At 44.8% G+C, this 15,197-nt stretch overlaps 1 long non-coding RNA gene across 1 annotated transcript; it reads right to left on the reverse strand.

The window, feature by feature from the left end:
* Positions 1-1,439: 1,439 nt before the first annotated feature.
* Positions 1,440-11,151, reverse strand: LOC111825664. Its single transcript, XR_002828849.1, has 3 exons — positions 11,107-11,151; positions 9,822-9,909; positions 1,440-1,465 (listed from the first exon to the last, which is right to left on the reverse strand). It is a non-coding gene; the product is annotated as an uncharacterized LOC111825664 (long non-coding RNA).
* Positions 11,152-15,197: the final 4,046 nt, after the last annotated feature.

Genomic DNA, 15,197 nt, shown 5'->3' on the forward strand with positions numbered 1-15,197 from the left:
CACGTTACCTTTAACTTTTCTGAAACTCAGTTTTCTCATTTGTAAAATGGGGAAACCTCCCTCATAAATATCTGTGAGTATTAAATGAGGTCATGCCTATAAAGCATTTTTTTATAGTGCCAGGGATATATTGAGTGCTCAGTAGACATTAACTATTGTTATTTTCTTTTACATAAATCATTGCACAGAAATTTCAGTTTTAACTTTTAAGCTTTCCCTTTCTGGCTATATAAGAGTTTATTTCACAACTGTTGTTTGGGTTCCTAAAGAGACAAGCATATGAAAAATAAACCCATCCTAGAATTTATAAAGACTGTATCACTTCCAGATTGACCCACAAAAGTGTTTAATCTTCATCTTGCAGGGAAGAGGCCATTCTCTAGCAGGTCCTGTTTTTATTTGCTTACCAATTACTCTATTATAATATCTTGCTATCTTTTCCCCCATCTTTACTCCTTTTGTTTTTCTACTACTGCATTGTGGATGCTAATTCTGCAGATAATAGAGACCAGTGTAGGAGATTAGCTATCAGCTTCATTAAATAGTTAGTAAGCCACCTATGGGGACACACTGCCTTGCAGAGAAAGTAACTCAGGCTGCAGATGATAAAAGCAAAACTGTCCATATGCACAGCTGTGTGGCAGAAGATTGGGGCCGAGCCAACTTTGCTGCCTCCTTATTTTCAGCCCCTTACACTGAGCATAGATAAGAATGAGGTGTCAGAGAAGGTGCCCCGGCCAAGCTAACAGCCCGGGTTTGCCAGGGGAGGCAATCCCAAGGGTGGTCGGAGCATTTATGAAGGAGGGGCGCTGCAGCAGGGACCTCTTGAAAACCTTTGCCTGGAGGCCTGGAACTTAAACGAATTGGCAGCTACTGACAGTGTGACATTCAGCATGGGGCTTGAGGGGCCGGCTAGAGAGCAGAGCCAAGCAGAAGGAGATGTGACTGGCCATGTATGGATAACAGTCCCCTGAGGAGGTAAACACTCCTGTAAAAGACAAATCCTGCATCTGCTCAGGCTGCAGCCTGCATGGGACATGTCAGAATGAGGCTGAGTGTAATAGGGACCTCCAGAGTCTTAGGTTTGCTCTCCTGACACCCTGACTCTCTCCCTCCCCATTTCCTTGTTACAGAACAGAAAGTTCATCCTCCTGGCACCAGCAGAGCCCAAAACTCGACACCTGAGAACTGCAGTGGAGAAATATTGGCTGTTTTGTAATGAATGGTGCCATCCAGGAGAACGGGAAGCTAATGCTCGAAGCCCGAACTCCCTGATGGCATGTGGGCTACAGGGCAAAGTCGCAGGGGTTTGGGTCTTGCTGGGAGCTGATTGGTCGGAGGTGAGGTAAGGGTGGTGAATTATTTCTTGAGGTCTTGAGAATAGCTCTGAGGTCCTTTCCAGCGTCCCTCTGTCTGGTTTCTTGGACAAGTAGCCAGGGGGTTGTTTCATCTTAGGGCTCAGGAGCTGAAACACAATTTACGTCAAGAAGTTTATCTTTAGCTGCCAGGGGTCTGGGACTGTGACCATTAGGCAGGTCTGGGCAACCTTCCTCTGCTGCCTTAGGGGGTGTTGATTATCAGGGGGAAAGACTGGGTCTCTGAGGGATATAGACAGAGAGACAGAGAGGATTTCTAGAGCTAGGATTTAAAACAAAATGTAATCAAAGTCATGAGGACCCTTGATGTCCCCCTCCTCTCTGAAACACCGGATGAGCGGACTCGCCTCCTGCCTCTCCCATCAGAGTGTTACAAAGATTAATGATGTGGACCTCAGTGCTCCCCAGGGGAGGCTCTGTGTGATTATTTCTTTTCAGCATACCACTCTGCGAGGTTTTCCACACAGACCTGTCAGCTCCCCTGAAACAAACCAGAGAGTGGATAGTTATACAATTTACCATGTCCAGGGCTTTCGGGCATGGACCGTGCCATGTGCTGGGCTCCCTGGTGGCCCGGGTATTGTTAAGGACCACTGAGTGTTGTCTGGGGGCAGTGGGGTGGGGATGAGGAGATGGGCTGCGGAATACAGAGGCCAGCATACAAAGCCAACGTGAAAGGAAAAAAGAAAAGAAAAGCTAGGGCCATCGAGCGGAGAGTGTCCTTCTAAATAAAACCAGTGGCCTCTTCCACTCATTTTTTTTAACTTTTATTTATTTTTCAATTGAGGCCAAATTGACATATGACATATTAGTTTCAGGTGTACAGCATAATGATTTGATTTCGTATATGTTGCGAAGTGATCACCACAATAAGTCCAGTTAACATCCACCATCACACAAAGTTGCAACTTTTTTCTTGTGATGACAAATTTAAAGATTTACTCTCTTAGCAATTTTCCAATAGATGATATTAACTATAGTCACGATTTGTATATTACATTCCCTTGGTTTATTTATTTTATAATTGGACATTTATATCTTTGTATCATTCATCTTCACCCATTTTGCCCACTCATTTTTAAGAGACCCCAGCATCTCATTTGGAGACAATTAACATAGTATTACAAAAGAGAGATCAATAAAAAAAAATATTACTCTAGAGCAGGGGTCCTCAAACTATGGCCCGCGGGCCACATGCAAATACAAATATTGTATTTGTTCCCATTTTGTTTCTTTACTTCAAAATAAGATATGTGCAGTGTGCATAGGAATTTGTTCATAGTTTTTTTTTAAACCATAGTCCGGCCCTCCAACGGTCTGAGGGACAGTGAACTGGCCCCCTGTTTAAAAAGTTTGAGGACCCCTGCTCTAGAGAGAAAAAAACACACCACTAATTAGGGGCACAAATCATTTTGCTATTGCTTGTTTAAAAATGTCCTAATTAAAAGGATTTCTGGTGGCTGATAAAAATACATATTATTATACAGTATGTATATTTCTGTGCATATTAGACATATTATAGCATAGAATAAGATTGAATGAAGCAATTAAGGCAAAGGGGGGAAAATCAGGACTGGATAATAAAATGAAGCTACAGGATCATATAAGCAGAAAGTCCCGTGCTGTTTAAAGTTGATCACACTCAATTCTCAGGTTCTCAGAAGTCCATTCAGGATAATTACATGATCAGTTACAAGTTTCATGGTAGCCATAAAGCAGTGGTTCTCAACCTTCTGGCCCTTTAAATACAGTTCCTCATGTTGTGACCCAACCATAAAAGTATTTTCGTTGCTACCTCATAACTGTAATGTTGCTACTGTTATGAATCGTAATGTAAATATCTGATATGCAGGATGGTCTTAGGCGACCCCCGTGAAAGGGTCGTTCGACCGCCAAAGGGGTCGCGACCCACAGGTTGAGAACCGCTGCCATAAAGGAAAAACCTATAAATTCCTCAAAAAAAAAAAATTACAGATTTTTCCTGTAGATCTCCCTGAAACGTTACAACAGCCATCTGCTGTCAGGTAAATGTCTTTCACAGAAACAAGACTCAACAAGCATGGGTTGAGTTCCTACTGAATTGTGAGTGATGTAGGTACAACATAATTTCTCGACAATAAACAGGTTGCCTTGAATCCTTTCCTTCAGTTTCAGTTTTGATTGACAGACTTAGAGAATCAGGGCTACACCTTGAAAAGTGGTAAAGTGTGCCAATTTCCAAGCCATTGTGAGGAAATGCTTGAGGCAACAACAATCCAACATGTTAATACAGTGAAAGGGCTTGAAAGCCCTGCTTTTGGGGTGTGTACATTATCTTTGCACTTACTCTACCTTAGTTTTAACTTGCAGTACATTGAAGCTATCGGTCTCTGGAATTTCCTCCCAAGACAGGAAGAAACATCTGATTCCTATGTGTATAACAAAAATCACACCATTTTTGCCAAACGTAGAAATAAAAACAATTTTAAAAGGTGAGTTAGCCTTCTGTGTACACAGGCTGCTGACAGAAAACGTGCGAACCATACCAAAAAAGAGAACCTTCTTGTTACTTGGTTGAATGTCTCCAAAAAAAAATCAAGAAAAATTATTCTTGTGACTTTAGTATCATATTCTTAAAAGTTCTGATACTGAGTCCCTGTCTCAGGTTTCTCCCGAACCAGGAGCTCCTTGAGACAATAGGCATTGGCAGTCTCCTTGACCAGTGAGAACTGTAGGACCAAACCTTGGGTTTCTCGGAGAACTGGGTTCTAACACCACTCAATTCTGTAACTCCTTCTGGGACAAGCAGAGACAGCAGGACATGTGGTTGGGATGGCACCATCTCTTGTGGTCCCCACAGCCTGAACAAGGGAGGGTAAGGGGCCAGCACGAGAGGCAGGGCTTCTGGCCCACATGACAAAGTCTCTGATAGAGAAAAGGGTGTTGGGATTCTCCCAGGATTTATGAGCTGGCTCCTTAGAGTGTGTCAACTCCAATCCCACAGCTTCTCTGCTTTCCTTGTGTAGAGCTAATTCTGTTTATATGCCTTATCTCCTTGAGGGTAAGAGTTCTTATATGACATTTAGTGAGAGCTGAAAGATACTCAGCCCTGTAATATGGTATCAAGCCAGTGTGACAGGTAATAAGAATGTTGACTTTGAAAGTTTTCTGATCTGAATCATGATATCTTTTATGGTGAATAACTATATTACCCATGCTAGCAGAGCATGGGTACTTAGTATCCTGAAAAACAACTTTTTCCTCTGGATAGGAGGTTGACTTTACCTCCCTCCTTTAAAAAATGGGTTTTGAGAAACAGCGTTAGGAAGTGGGAAGAAATTAGGTTTGAAATCCTGCTCTTCCACCTAAAACCTCGACGACCCTGAGCAAATTGCATAACCATCCTGGGACTCAGTTTATCCATAAAAAATATAGAAGCAACAATCTCCAAGTCAAGATCGTTGAAAAGAGTAAATGAGAGATATAACAGGGACGAAGTCGCATCGGAGATGATAAATGATAGCTAATATAATTTTAACTGCTTTTCTTCAGTATTGTGGATGTGATTATGTAATTATCCACCCTGTCTCATCTCATTTGCTTTGCCTAAGAGATATGTTGTGAAGTGGATGGCCAGCGTGGAGATGCCCTGTCACAGAACAGACTAAACTAAGCTGCTGGGTTGATATTAGTGTCGTTTCCACTGTGCTTTAATTAGACGTTGGGGAGTGATTAAGGCTCTGGGTAAGTGAAATCAATAACAGTGGCTGGAGATTAGAATGTATATACTTCCCCGTGGAGAATAGCTGTGCTCCTGGGTACTGTGCTGTCTGACTTTCATATATTCTAAATGAAATCATGGCTTAAATGTAAAGGAGCTGGCTAGTGAAAACCCAGCTGTGGTCAATTCTAGAGTGGAGCAAAAACTCTCTTCAAAGCTATCCATTGGTGGGATTGTGTTATTCCTGGGCAGCTTAAGCGGGTCAGGTCTGGAAAATTTGCACCAGTGTGAAGGGCCTCTGCCTGAGGAGGCCACAATCTCCCAGCAGGGCAGTTACATTTTAAGAAAACGTTTCAGTCCTGATAGGTTTGGCTCAGTGGTTAGAGCGTCAACCCACAGACTGAAGGGTCACAGGTTCAATTCCCTGTCAAGGGCACATACCTGGTGGGGGCGTGGGGCACGTGCAGGAGGAAACCAGTCAAAGTGTCTCCCTCACATCAATGTTCTCTCTCTCTTCCCCCCTCCTTCCTCCCTTTCACTCTCTCTGGAAATTAATAGAAAAAATATCCTCAGGTGAGGATTAAAAGTCAAACAAACAGAAGATATAAAGAAAACGTTCCAAGGCAATTGTGTAGCAACATCTTAGAGTTCAAGTTAAAGGTTGTTAGATTCTAATAGAACATGAGATGCATGAACTAAAATGGCACCTAGTCATGATGTAATACCAAAAGAGCCACATTCCTGCAAACTTTCAACGGATCATGATAATTTTCCAAGAATTTAACACAAAGAATATTTCTTGAGCACTTGAGACAAAGCACAAAGCATTGTCTCATTTAATCCTTATTATAGTCCTCTGTCACTATTATTATCTGCATTTTACAGATGAGGAAACTGAGGTAGAGATTGCAATTAATTCGCCTCAGATCCAGAGTTATGAGAAGCTGAGCAGGGTTTGAATTGGGGCATTTTGGACCCCCCAGGCCCATGCTCTCAACACTACACTAAGTATCTGGGCAGTTTTGTCCTAAGAGACAGACTGCATCCTGGAAATTTGTCCAGGGGTGTAACCAGGGAAGCCAAAGGACTGCCACCATAACCCATAACCCTACGGATCTATTATGGTTCATGCTCAGGTATAATCCTTCTGCTGCTGCTCTAGGCCAACCCGTTTGCCATGAATTCTCACCTTTGTGTATCAGCTGACCCCTCTCTTTACAACAGAGCTGAGCTAGATGCACCAGACTGTCCTCATGGGGCAGACAGCCTGCTGATTTATGTGGGAATATGGCAGAGCTCTCGGAGCGCAGAACTCTGGGAGCTCTGGCACGTTTGCAAACCATGCTTCCAGTTATATTTCTGGACCTCGTGCTGGTCTTTCTCAGACCTAGAACTCGCACAGAATGTAGAGATTAGGAAAGCTCTTGCGGGGTGGGGGGAAAGCATTTCTGTAGTCATTACAAAGAAATACCGAGGCAATGTGTTTTGAAAACTTCAGAGTCCAGCATAGTCCTAAGCAATGTCCTCCCAACTGGACACGGATTCCTCTCAAAGATTTGGAAAGAATAGAGGAGGGTAAGCAGTTGCATGGTCGGAAGAGTTTGGGATTTCCCCCGCCCCCCGCTCTCAGAGGCTGTGTGCTAGTCTGCAGGGGATGTTTAAGATCAGCATGGGTGTGCATTCCTCAGTTCTAATCTTTACCAACAAAGCAGAAGCCCCAAGGAATGCCAGATAAAATAAGCTGCCTTGGTTTAGGTTCCCTTTTTGTTTGGGGCCTATCCGGACAATTGTTTACCTTCCTTCTGCTTGATCAGTGATGTTTAGACCCGAGTGTATCTTTTTTGTGTTGTTTACTTGGTTTGATTCTGATGAGCATCCTGACAATTCATCAGAAAGGGAGTTAAGGCCTTTCGAATGTTCCCTGTTCCAGCATTTATCTGTGGTATAGATATAATGAGCCTGAAAGTCATGTGTATGCACTTTGACATGTATTTGGCTCTCGAACCTTCACCTCCTGATAGAAGATTAATGGGCTCTGACCCTTCATGTCAGGAACCCATCATTAAACCCCACGAGTGACCTGCTTTGAAGTCAATTCCCTCTCAGGCTGCGTCCTTCCTTCTTGGCCGGTCATCCCTGATTTCCTTTTGAGTCCTGTTTCTGCTTTTTTGCTTGTCTCCTTGTTCGTCCCTCTCTTTTCATCAATCATTTTGCTGTAATTCCTCCTCTGGTCAGATTCGGCCCTTTCACCCACCAACTTTCACTTTCTATCCCCTTATCTTATCTGTGTTATTTTCTTTCCCCTTCTCTGCTCTTCCTTAGCGTCCATCCTTCCCCAAGTACCCAAGTATCAAGTATTCTCCTCCCCCAATACTGTGTCCTCCTCAAAATCACTGGTTCTCAACCTGCCAGTGGCAGAAAGTCAGCACCCGGTGTTAACCTGGGTTCAGCAATCTTGGTACTTGAGTTCTGGCTAAGAGAAGAATTCAGAGCCAAGACTCCAACTATAAGAGGAAGTTTATTTAGGAAGTCACAGAGGTAGAAGTGAGCTCAGGAAACCACTTACAGCTTAGGAGAAAGAGAGAGACAAAGAACAGAGAAATTGCGCCTGTAGGGCAGAAGAGGGGGAAAGGTTCCAGCACGTGGGGAGGGGGGAGGAGGGAGGAGGTGTAGTGCATCCTGGGAAAGATGGGGGGTGGGGAAAGGCTCGGGCATGCCCCATAGAGAGAGCCTACCTGGGTCCCTATACCGGACTTTTATTTGGGGGCCTCAGGAGGGAATCAGCTTTCCAGGTGTGCCCTCCTCATGGTCTCCGCTAATTGGTGGGCGCCAGGGCTGGGGGTCATTGGCCATTGCAGCTGGTTCTGATGTCAGCCATGGCATCACTTGATCTGATTTTGCTGCAAGGGCTTGTAGTTTTGCCCCTTGCTAAGCACCTAGAGGTCTCCACCCTGGTGACCCTCTGCACATAGCCTATAGCTCCTGCTCTGCTCATGCCTGTCCAACTGCCTGCTACAAACTGGGGGACAATTTATCACCCCTAGAGATTTGGCAACGGCCGGAGACATTTTAGTTGTCACAAGTGGGGAGGTGGATGCTGCTGGCCTCTAGTGGGTAGAGGCCAGGGTGCTGCTCAGCCTCCTGTAGTGCACAGGGCAGCCCCCTCTCACAACAAAGAATTGTCAGGGTCAAGATGTCAAACGTGCCTGAGACTGAGAAATCCCACCCTAAGCAGACATCTGTCCATCTTTCAACTCGATTTTTACCTCCTGTTTCCAAATCCCAGTGCTTAATCCCTTCCCTCCCCAGGCCACCCTTTAGTTTATTTCCCATCTTCTCTCTCTTTTATTTTTTTAAATATATTTTTATTGATTTCAGAGAGGAAGGGAGAGGGAGAGATAGAAACATCAATGATGAGAATCATTGATCGGCTGCCTCCTGCATGCCCCCTACTGGGGATCGAGCCCACAACCCGGGCATGTGCCCTTAATCAGAATCGATCCTGGGACCCTTCAGTCCACAGGTAGACACTCTATCCACTGAGCCAAACCAGCTAGGGCTATTTCCCATCTTCTCTTTATCGCTTCCTCCTGGCCATGCATTCCTCTCCTTGGCTGCGTCTCCTTTATGCCTTTACATTTGGTCAGATCTCACCTCCTAGGACCTAGACCAGGGGTGGGCAAACTTTTTGACTCGAGGGCCACAATGGGTTCTTAAACTGGACCGGAGGGCCGGAACAAAAGCATGGATGGAGTGTTTGTGTGAACTAATATAAATTCAAAGTAAACATCATTACATAAAAGGGTACGGTCTTTTTTTTTTTAGTTTTATTCATTTCAAATGGGCCGAATCCGGCCCGCGGGCCGTAGTTTGCCCACGGCTGACCTAGACTCTTCCTCCTCCCACCTCTGTGTTCTCACCTTAGTTCAGCAGTTTCCTTATCTCTCAGCTGGAGGAACTGTGAAAATATTTTTCTTAGAATTTTGTTTATTTTCCAAGTCTTCACAAATCCAAGGCAGCTCTTAAGCTTCAGGTTTTAAATTCTCTCGAGCATGTCACATGTGCCCGAAGGTGCAGCCACATCACCATCTGCTCTGAGCATCCAGCTCCATCCAGCTAACCTCCTTCTGCTCACCCGCTGCTGGCCACACAGGCCACCCTGTCGTGTCTTCATGATGTTGATGGTTGTGTTGCTTGCATTGGTGTGGTGTGGTAGTACCGACTCATTTCCTGTTCTAAGAGAGGGGAGAAACACCTTCTCCTACCTTCATTCCTTCACTGAAAAAAAATCAAATGAGCATTTGCTGTACGGCAGGCAATACTGGGGATGGTAATAACAAAAGTAAACAAGAGAACAACTGTCTCCAGGAGCTCCGGCTCTAACGGGAGACAAGCAGGGCAAGTGCCCATACCCGGACTCAGTGCTGCGTGGTGTAAGTCTTTTATATTAGTTCCCTATGGCTGTTATAAGAAGTTAGCACAGCCTGGCCAGTGTGGCTCAGTGGTTGAGCATCGACCCATGAACCAAGAGGTCACCAGTTCTATTCCTGGTCACAGCCCATGCCCCGGTTGTGGACTCAATCCCCAGTAAGGGGCGTGCAGGAGGCAGCCGATCGATGTTTCTCTCTCATTGATGTTTCTATCCCTCTCCCTTCCTCTCTCTCTCTAAAATAAATAAAAACATTTAAAGAAGAAGAAGAAGAAGTTACCACAACATAGTGGCTTACAACAACACACATTATCACCTTGTAGTTCCGGAAGTGAGAAGTCCGAAGTCAGTCTCACTGGGGCTAACATCAAGGTGTCAGCTGGACTTTGTTCCTTTTGCAGGATCTGGAAGAAAGTTTTGATTGGATGCAGGAAGGAAAGAAACAACGAGCTTATTCTTTTTTTCTTTTTTATAAGACTCCAGTGGAGGCCCCGCCCTGGCAGCTCAATTGGTTAAGGTTGTGGTTTCATCCCCACATGCAAGAATAACCAATGAATGCATAGGTAAGTGGAACAACAAGTCGACATTAATCTCTCTCAAAATCAATAAATAAAAATTGAAATAAAATAAAACCAAAGACTCCAATGTACAGCTTATTGATTAAATGTTTGCAGGCCATGAAAGCTGAATGAATGTGTGAGGCTACAGCAAAGCAAGGACCAGGAATCAGAGGCTGCCAATCATCAGTTTCCTTCCTGGTATCTAACATCCCTCTTTTACAGATGAATGGATGGTGAAGTGCGGCCATCCAGTTGGACACAAGGTAGCTTAGTGGAACCATCACCAGAACCCAGGCCTGCCACCTCCTGTCTCCCTACTACCAGCACTAAAGCCCAGCATTTTGGAAAAGACCACTGTAACTGGAGATTCCTGTTTGACCCCAAAGCACAAAACACTGTAACTCTTTCAGGAGCTCCTATGCCGCTGTGACAGCTCCATGGCTGTGTATTTATTTATTTCTCACTCCTTACAAAAACACTATCAATGTTCAATCAAGTCTCAAAGGAAGGGGTCAGAAGGCAAGTGGTTTTAACTACCTATGCTTATCAGCCCCTTCCTACAAAAAATACTGTCTTTCTCTTAAGACCAAACTTGTTCTCCAAACCTGGAGCAATTACTAAGTCAAAGCCACTGAGCTGTGTTGCTACCAAAGGAAACTCGACCCTGTCGGCAGCACGAAGGCCTCACCTCTGGAAATCAAGATATTTACGAAAAGTGGGAAAGTTGCCCCCACTTGGGGATAGGACGTCTTCCCAATATTATGGAATCTGTAGCCAACAGTAACTATTTTGAGGCCGGCTCTATTTTTCTTCTGGCCTGACTTCCCTGAAATATAAGGGCAAGGTTAAGAAAACTTAGCGCAGCAGTTTAGGGGATTGAAGGAAAACAGGAAGATGTAGCCTAAGCCTTCAAAACACTATCATTCCTGGAGGGGCGACTTGGGTACCGAAAAGTCCCTGAAAAGGAAGAGATTCCCCCCGTCCCCGAGATCAAACTGAGCCCCAAACCCATTTGAAACTCCTTTCCCTGTGCATTCTCACCTTCTGTTTTCCCACGAGCAGGGCCTTTCTCTGTGGGTGTGTGGGTGTCCCTGAAAGGACCATAATCCTGTTTGTGATACCACTATCTGCTGCCAGGCTGGGGTGCTGGTGCCAGACTGAAGATTAGAGGCACATTCTTCACGGCTCTGTGCAAGTAATGTGCCTGTGGTGAGAACTCGGCCTCCCGGTGTCCCCATCACGGCTGAACTTGTGCCCCGTCATGCCCCAACAATTTTGACAATCCTTGATGGATCATTCACTCCCTCCCGAGGGCTGTCCCAAGTGATTTAGTGATGTGATGTCATCCAGTCCTTACAACAAGCCTGCCAGGTAAGTGTTATGATCTCCATTTTCTAGATGAGGACAACTGAGGCAGGCAATGCCAGGCACTCATCTAAGGTCACCTGGCCAGTAAGGGTGGGGCCTGTATGGTCTGGGAGAGCTCACGCTTAGCCATTGTACCACCAGGCTCTGGCTCTAGACAAAAAGACTATTTTGCACAAGGAGTCACTGCCTAGGCCACCCCTCTGCAGAAACCTCGTTTGGATCTGTCACTACTGTTTTCCTGACATGTCTGATCTCCACTGAGTCCTTGGAGACCTGAGTCACCAGGCAGCCTGGGCGTTGCCTGCAAACAAGGTCTGAGAGTCCCTTAAGGAAAGAGGAAGGGAATCCAGAGTTCATTCCCCACAGTGTCCTGTGGTGCCTTCTTGATACTCACGATTAATTAGCCCAACTGGGTGGCTCATGGCACCAAGGTTCATAAAACAGTTTTTGTGTGAGCCAGACAGCTGTGCTGGGCTCTGTGGCCACAGGCTGTGTGCGTAATTCCAGGCAGCCATCTGCAAATTCATGAAGAGTCAGGAGGGACCTTGGTGAGCACATAAAAATGGATGATTGCAAACATGACCACAACCAGAAAAGCTACTTCAAGCACGTCTGGGGACGAGGGACATGCATGTGAACAAAAGGACATGTTACTACATTATTGACAAGAAAACAATCACGGTCACTGGGGATTTGCCTAGAGCCTGAAGCCCAAGTTTAAGACTCAAGACAAGAAACCTTATACATCTTTGAATATTTTCTGTAGGCCTTATACATAACATATTCCTAACAATTGATTTCTGGATAAAGAAAAAAAAGATTTATTTAGTGCATGGTAGCATTCTTCATATAGGATGTACATATCCTATTTGTTAAATGATTCCACCATGGTCGGAAGAAAGTGATCAGAGTCAGTTGTGAAACGATTTGCTAAGTTTTTTTTATCATCATTATCATCATCATCATCATCATCTAGTGATAAAGTTCAGCTGCTCCAGGCATGAAACTGAAGCTAGTAGCCAGTGTCCAGATCAGCCTGTCTCACCCCAACCATATCCACGTCCTCCTCAGCTGACTGGAGGCTATAGGACAGGTTGACTACCTTGCTTGGTCCTCAGCTATTTGGTTTTCTGGTTCTTTTCCATCAATTCAGCTTCTGAGGATTTTCAGCTACAGCTGGCTTTCCTGAGGAAAAACAAGCAGCAGAGGAATGACTGGGTGTGTGGGTACCCTAAGATAAAGGACTTAACAGGACCTCAGAGAGAGAAATGGGCTGGGAAGCTCAATGGGAAACAGACACTGACCTCAGGGGCTGAGAGCTGGCTCCCCGGGTGGGCAGGAGGCTGCAGCAGAGGCACCTGGATATGAAGTCCTGGGCTCTGCAGCCAGTGTTAAGGATGCGACCTGGGATTAGGACCCCATTCCCCTCTCCATGAATCTGAGTCAATCCTCACAGCTCAATCAATTGTTATTATTTATGTAATGAACATATAGTGTAGGCTTCTAGACCTCTAGATGCCAGTTTTCCCTGAAGTTCTTCACTACGTAGCCACCTCACCAGACTCTACAAGTCTGGGGGAAGAAAAGGAAATAGAATGAAAATTTCATCAGAAGCTTTCCCTATTGGTACAGTTCTGCTAGGCGGCCCAATGGGAGAGGTTGGAAGGTGCGATTAATGAGGTATTGTGATTGTTGGAAGTGGCCTGGTCCCTGATGGGAGGTTACTGCAATCATGGTGAGGTCTGCCAGAGGCAAGGATGAGCAGACAGCACAGGGATGGGGTGGGGAGGAGACATCTGTGTGCTTCATACTCAATACACCCCCTTGTGGGCAATATCACTTCCTTGGGAAGCTATGGCCCCAGTTTTAAGGATAAAAGCTGCATAAACACTTTATGAGTATCAGAAGGGAACAGTGCCTTCCCCCATTCTCCATGGCCAACAAACCACTGAGACCACCTCTTGCATTCCCCATCAAGGGATGTTACCCCAAGTTTTCTAAAACCTCATGTAATCCATTCATGAAGTTAGCTGTTGGGTTCTTTTATTTGGGTTTACTTTGCCTTTTGGGGGACTATTTCAGTACATGAATGACATTTTAGAAACAAATCAGAGAGAAAAGGTGGTCCCCACAGCAGCTCACTGTTACAGAGTTAAATCTGACTTGAAAAGAGAAACACTCTGACTTCAAAACGCATGTTTTGGCACAAGTCACAGCTGGCCAAGGTTATTCCTACTTACTCATCTTCCTCCAGGCTCCCCAAGTGTTTTCCTGGAATATGCTTACGGCGAGGGGTGGGGGTGGGGTGTTATTTATAATCTCTCATAATCCTTGTTCTCATACTGAACACATCCAGGGGTTGCTTTCCACTGCAAGAATAGCAGCTCATGTGAGCTGGGAGGAATGCAAGGGAGGTACTTGGCTCTCCTGACACCTGCAGCCTGCTTCCAATTTAGAAGAGGCTTGGCCTCCTGGGAGGGCTAGGAAGCGATGGCCCCGCCCACAGACTTGTCTGAGCCCAAACTTCAGTGCATGCCTGACCTTCAGCAGGGACATCATGGTCAACCTATGACAATGGCAGTGACAAGGATGCTGGTTCTGATCAGATGCTGCTTGTTGCATCTTTGAGCCTTACATTTTCAGCTCACATAACTAAGGTGACACTTAAATCTATGATGAATTCTGGAATGAGCATTGACTGGAAACACAACCACAGGATGTCTTCTCTTTAGAGGAGGGGGAATAAACCAGACTTAGGAAGAGAACAGATGGTGGAATTGCCCCCATGGGTTCATATCTATGCTGTACCTTACTAGCTAGGGGTCATAGTCAAGCCACTTAACCTTTCTAGTGCTCAGTTTCCTTTTCTTTAAAATGGAGTTGATAAATCCCATTACGTAAGGTTACTGTGAGGTTAGATAATACATGAAAGTCCCGCACAGGAGAGAGTGCTGAGCATTCAAAGTGTGCTCAGTAAACATACTGCACACAATTTTCTGTGAGTGTGCACTTAGTGACTGGAGAAGTCCTAAGTAAGGATCTGAATTTTATCCAACACCCGGATCATAGGAGAGTCACTTAATTCGCTCTTTGTCTCAGATTTTCCTCCTTTAAACTGATATGCCTACCTCAACGATAGGGGCAATTAATGAAATAACATGTAGATAGTGCTGTACATTCTACTGAGAGGCATATTATTAACACAAAGTGTCCTTCTGCTATCCTTCATCAGTTCTAATGTAAAGAAAAATTATCTTAACCTTTGTAAGTCTCTTTGTTGAGCTTGTTCTAGGGGTATTTTATAAATTATTCTACTAGCAAGCTTATTTTACATACTACAGATTCTTCATACCACCACGGGTATTCTATAAGCACAGTTGGTTAAATAAAGCATGCACAATTTGGCTACAATGTCTGTGTATAATTAATTTATTACATGACAATCAATTCATCAATGAGCTTTGGGGTTTAAATGAGTGCTTTCTGAAATATCCGAGTGGCCAGTAATTACTTATCAAGAATGATGAGGAGAATGACGAGGAAAGCCACATTGCAATGCTGTCTTTGGTGACTCAGGACATTGCCAGTTAGCCTGTAGCTGGAGTGCATTGGGGCAGACTTTTCTAATCAAGGCTCATTCTGGGAAACATCTTCTCCTTTGGCTCTTGTGCAACTGAGATGGACTCAATCGCAAATCAGATGAAGAGCCAGGAAAATTTGTGCCTTCCAGCCAGATCACTCTATATCACACAGTACTGTTACTC

This window comes from Myotis lucifugus, unplaced genomic scaffold (genome assembly GCF_000147115.1).
Source record: "Myotis lucifugus unplaced genomic scaffold, Myoluc2.0 scaffold_36, whole genome shotgun sequence".
NCBI classification, from domain to species: domain Eukaryota; kingdom Metazoa; phylum Chordata; class Mammalia; order Chiroptera; family Vespertilionidae; genus Myotis; species Myotis lucifugus.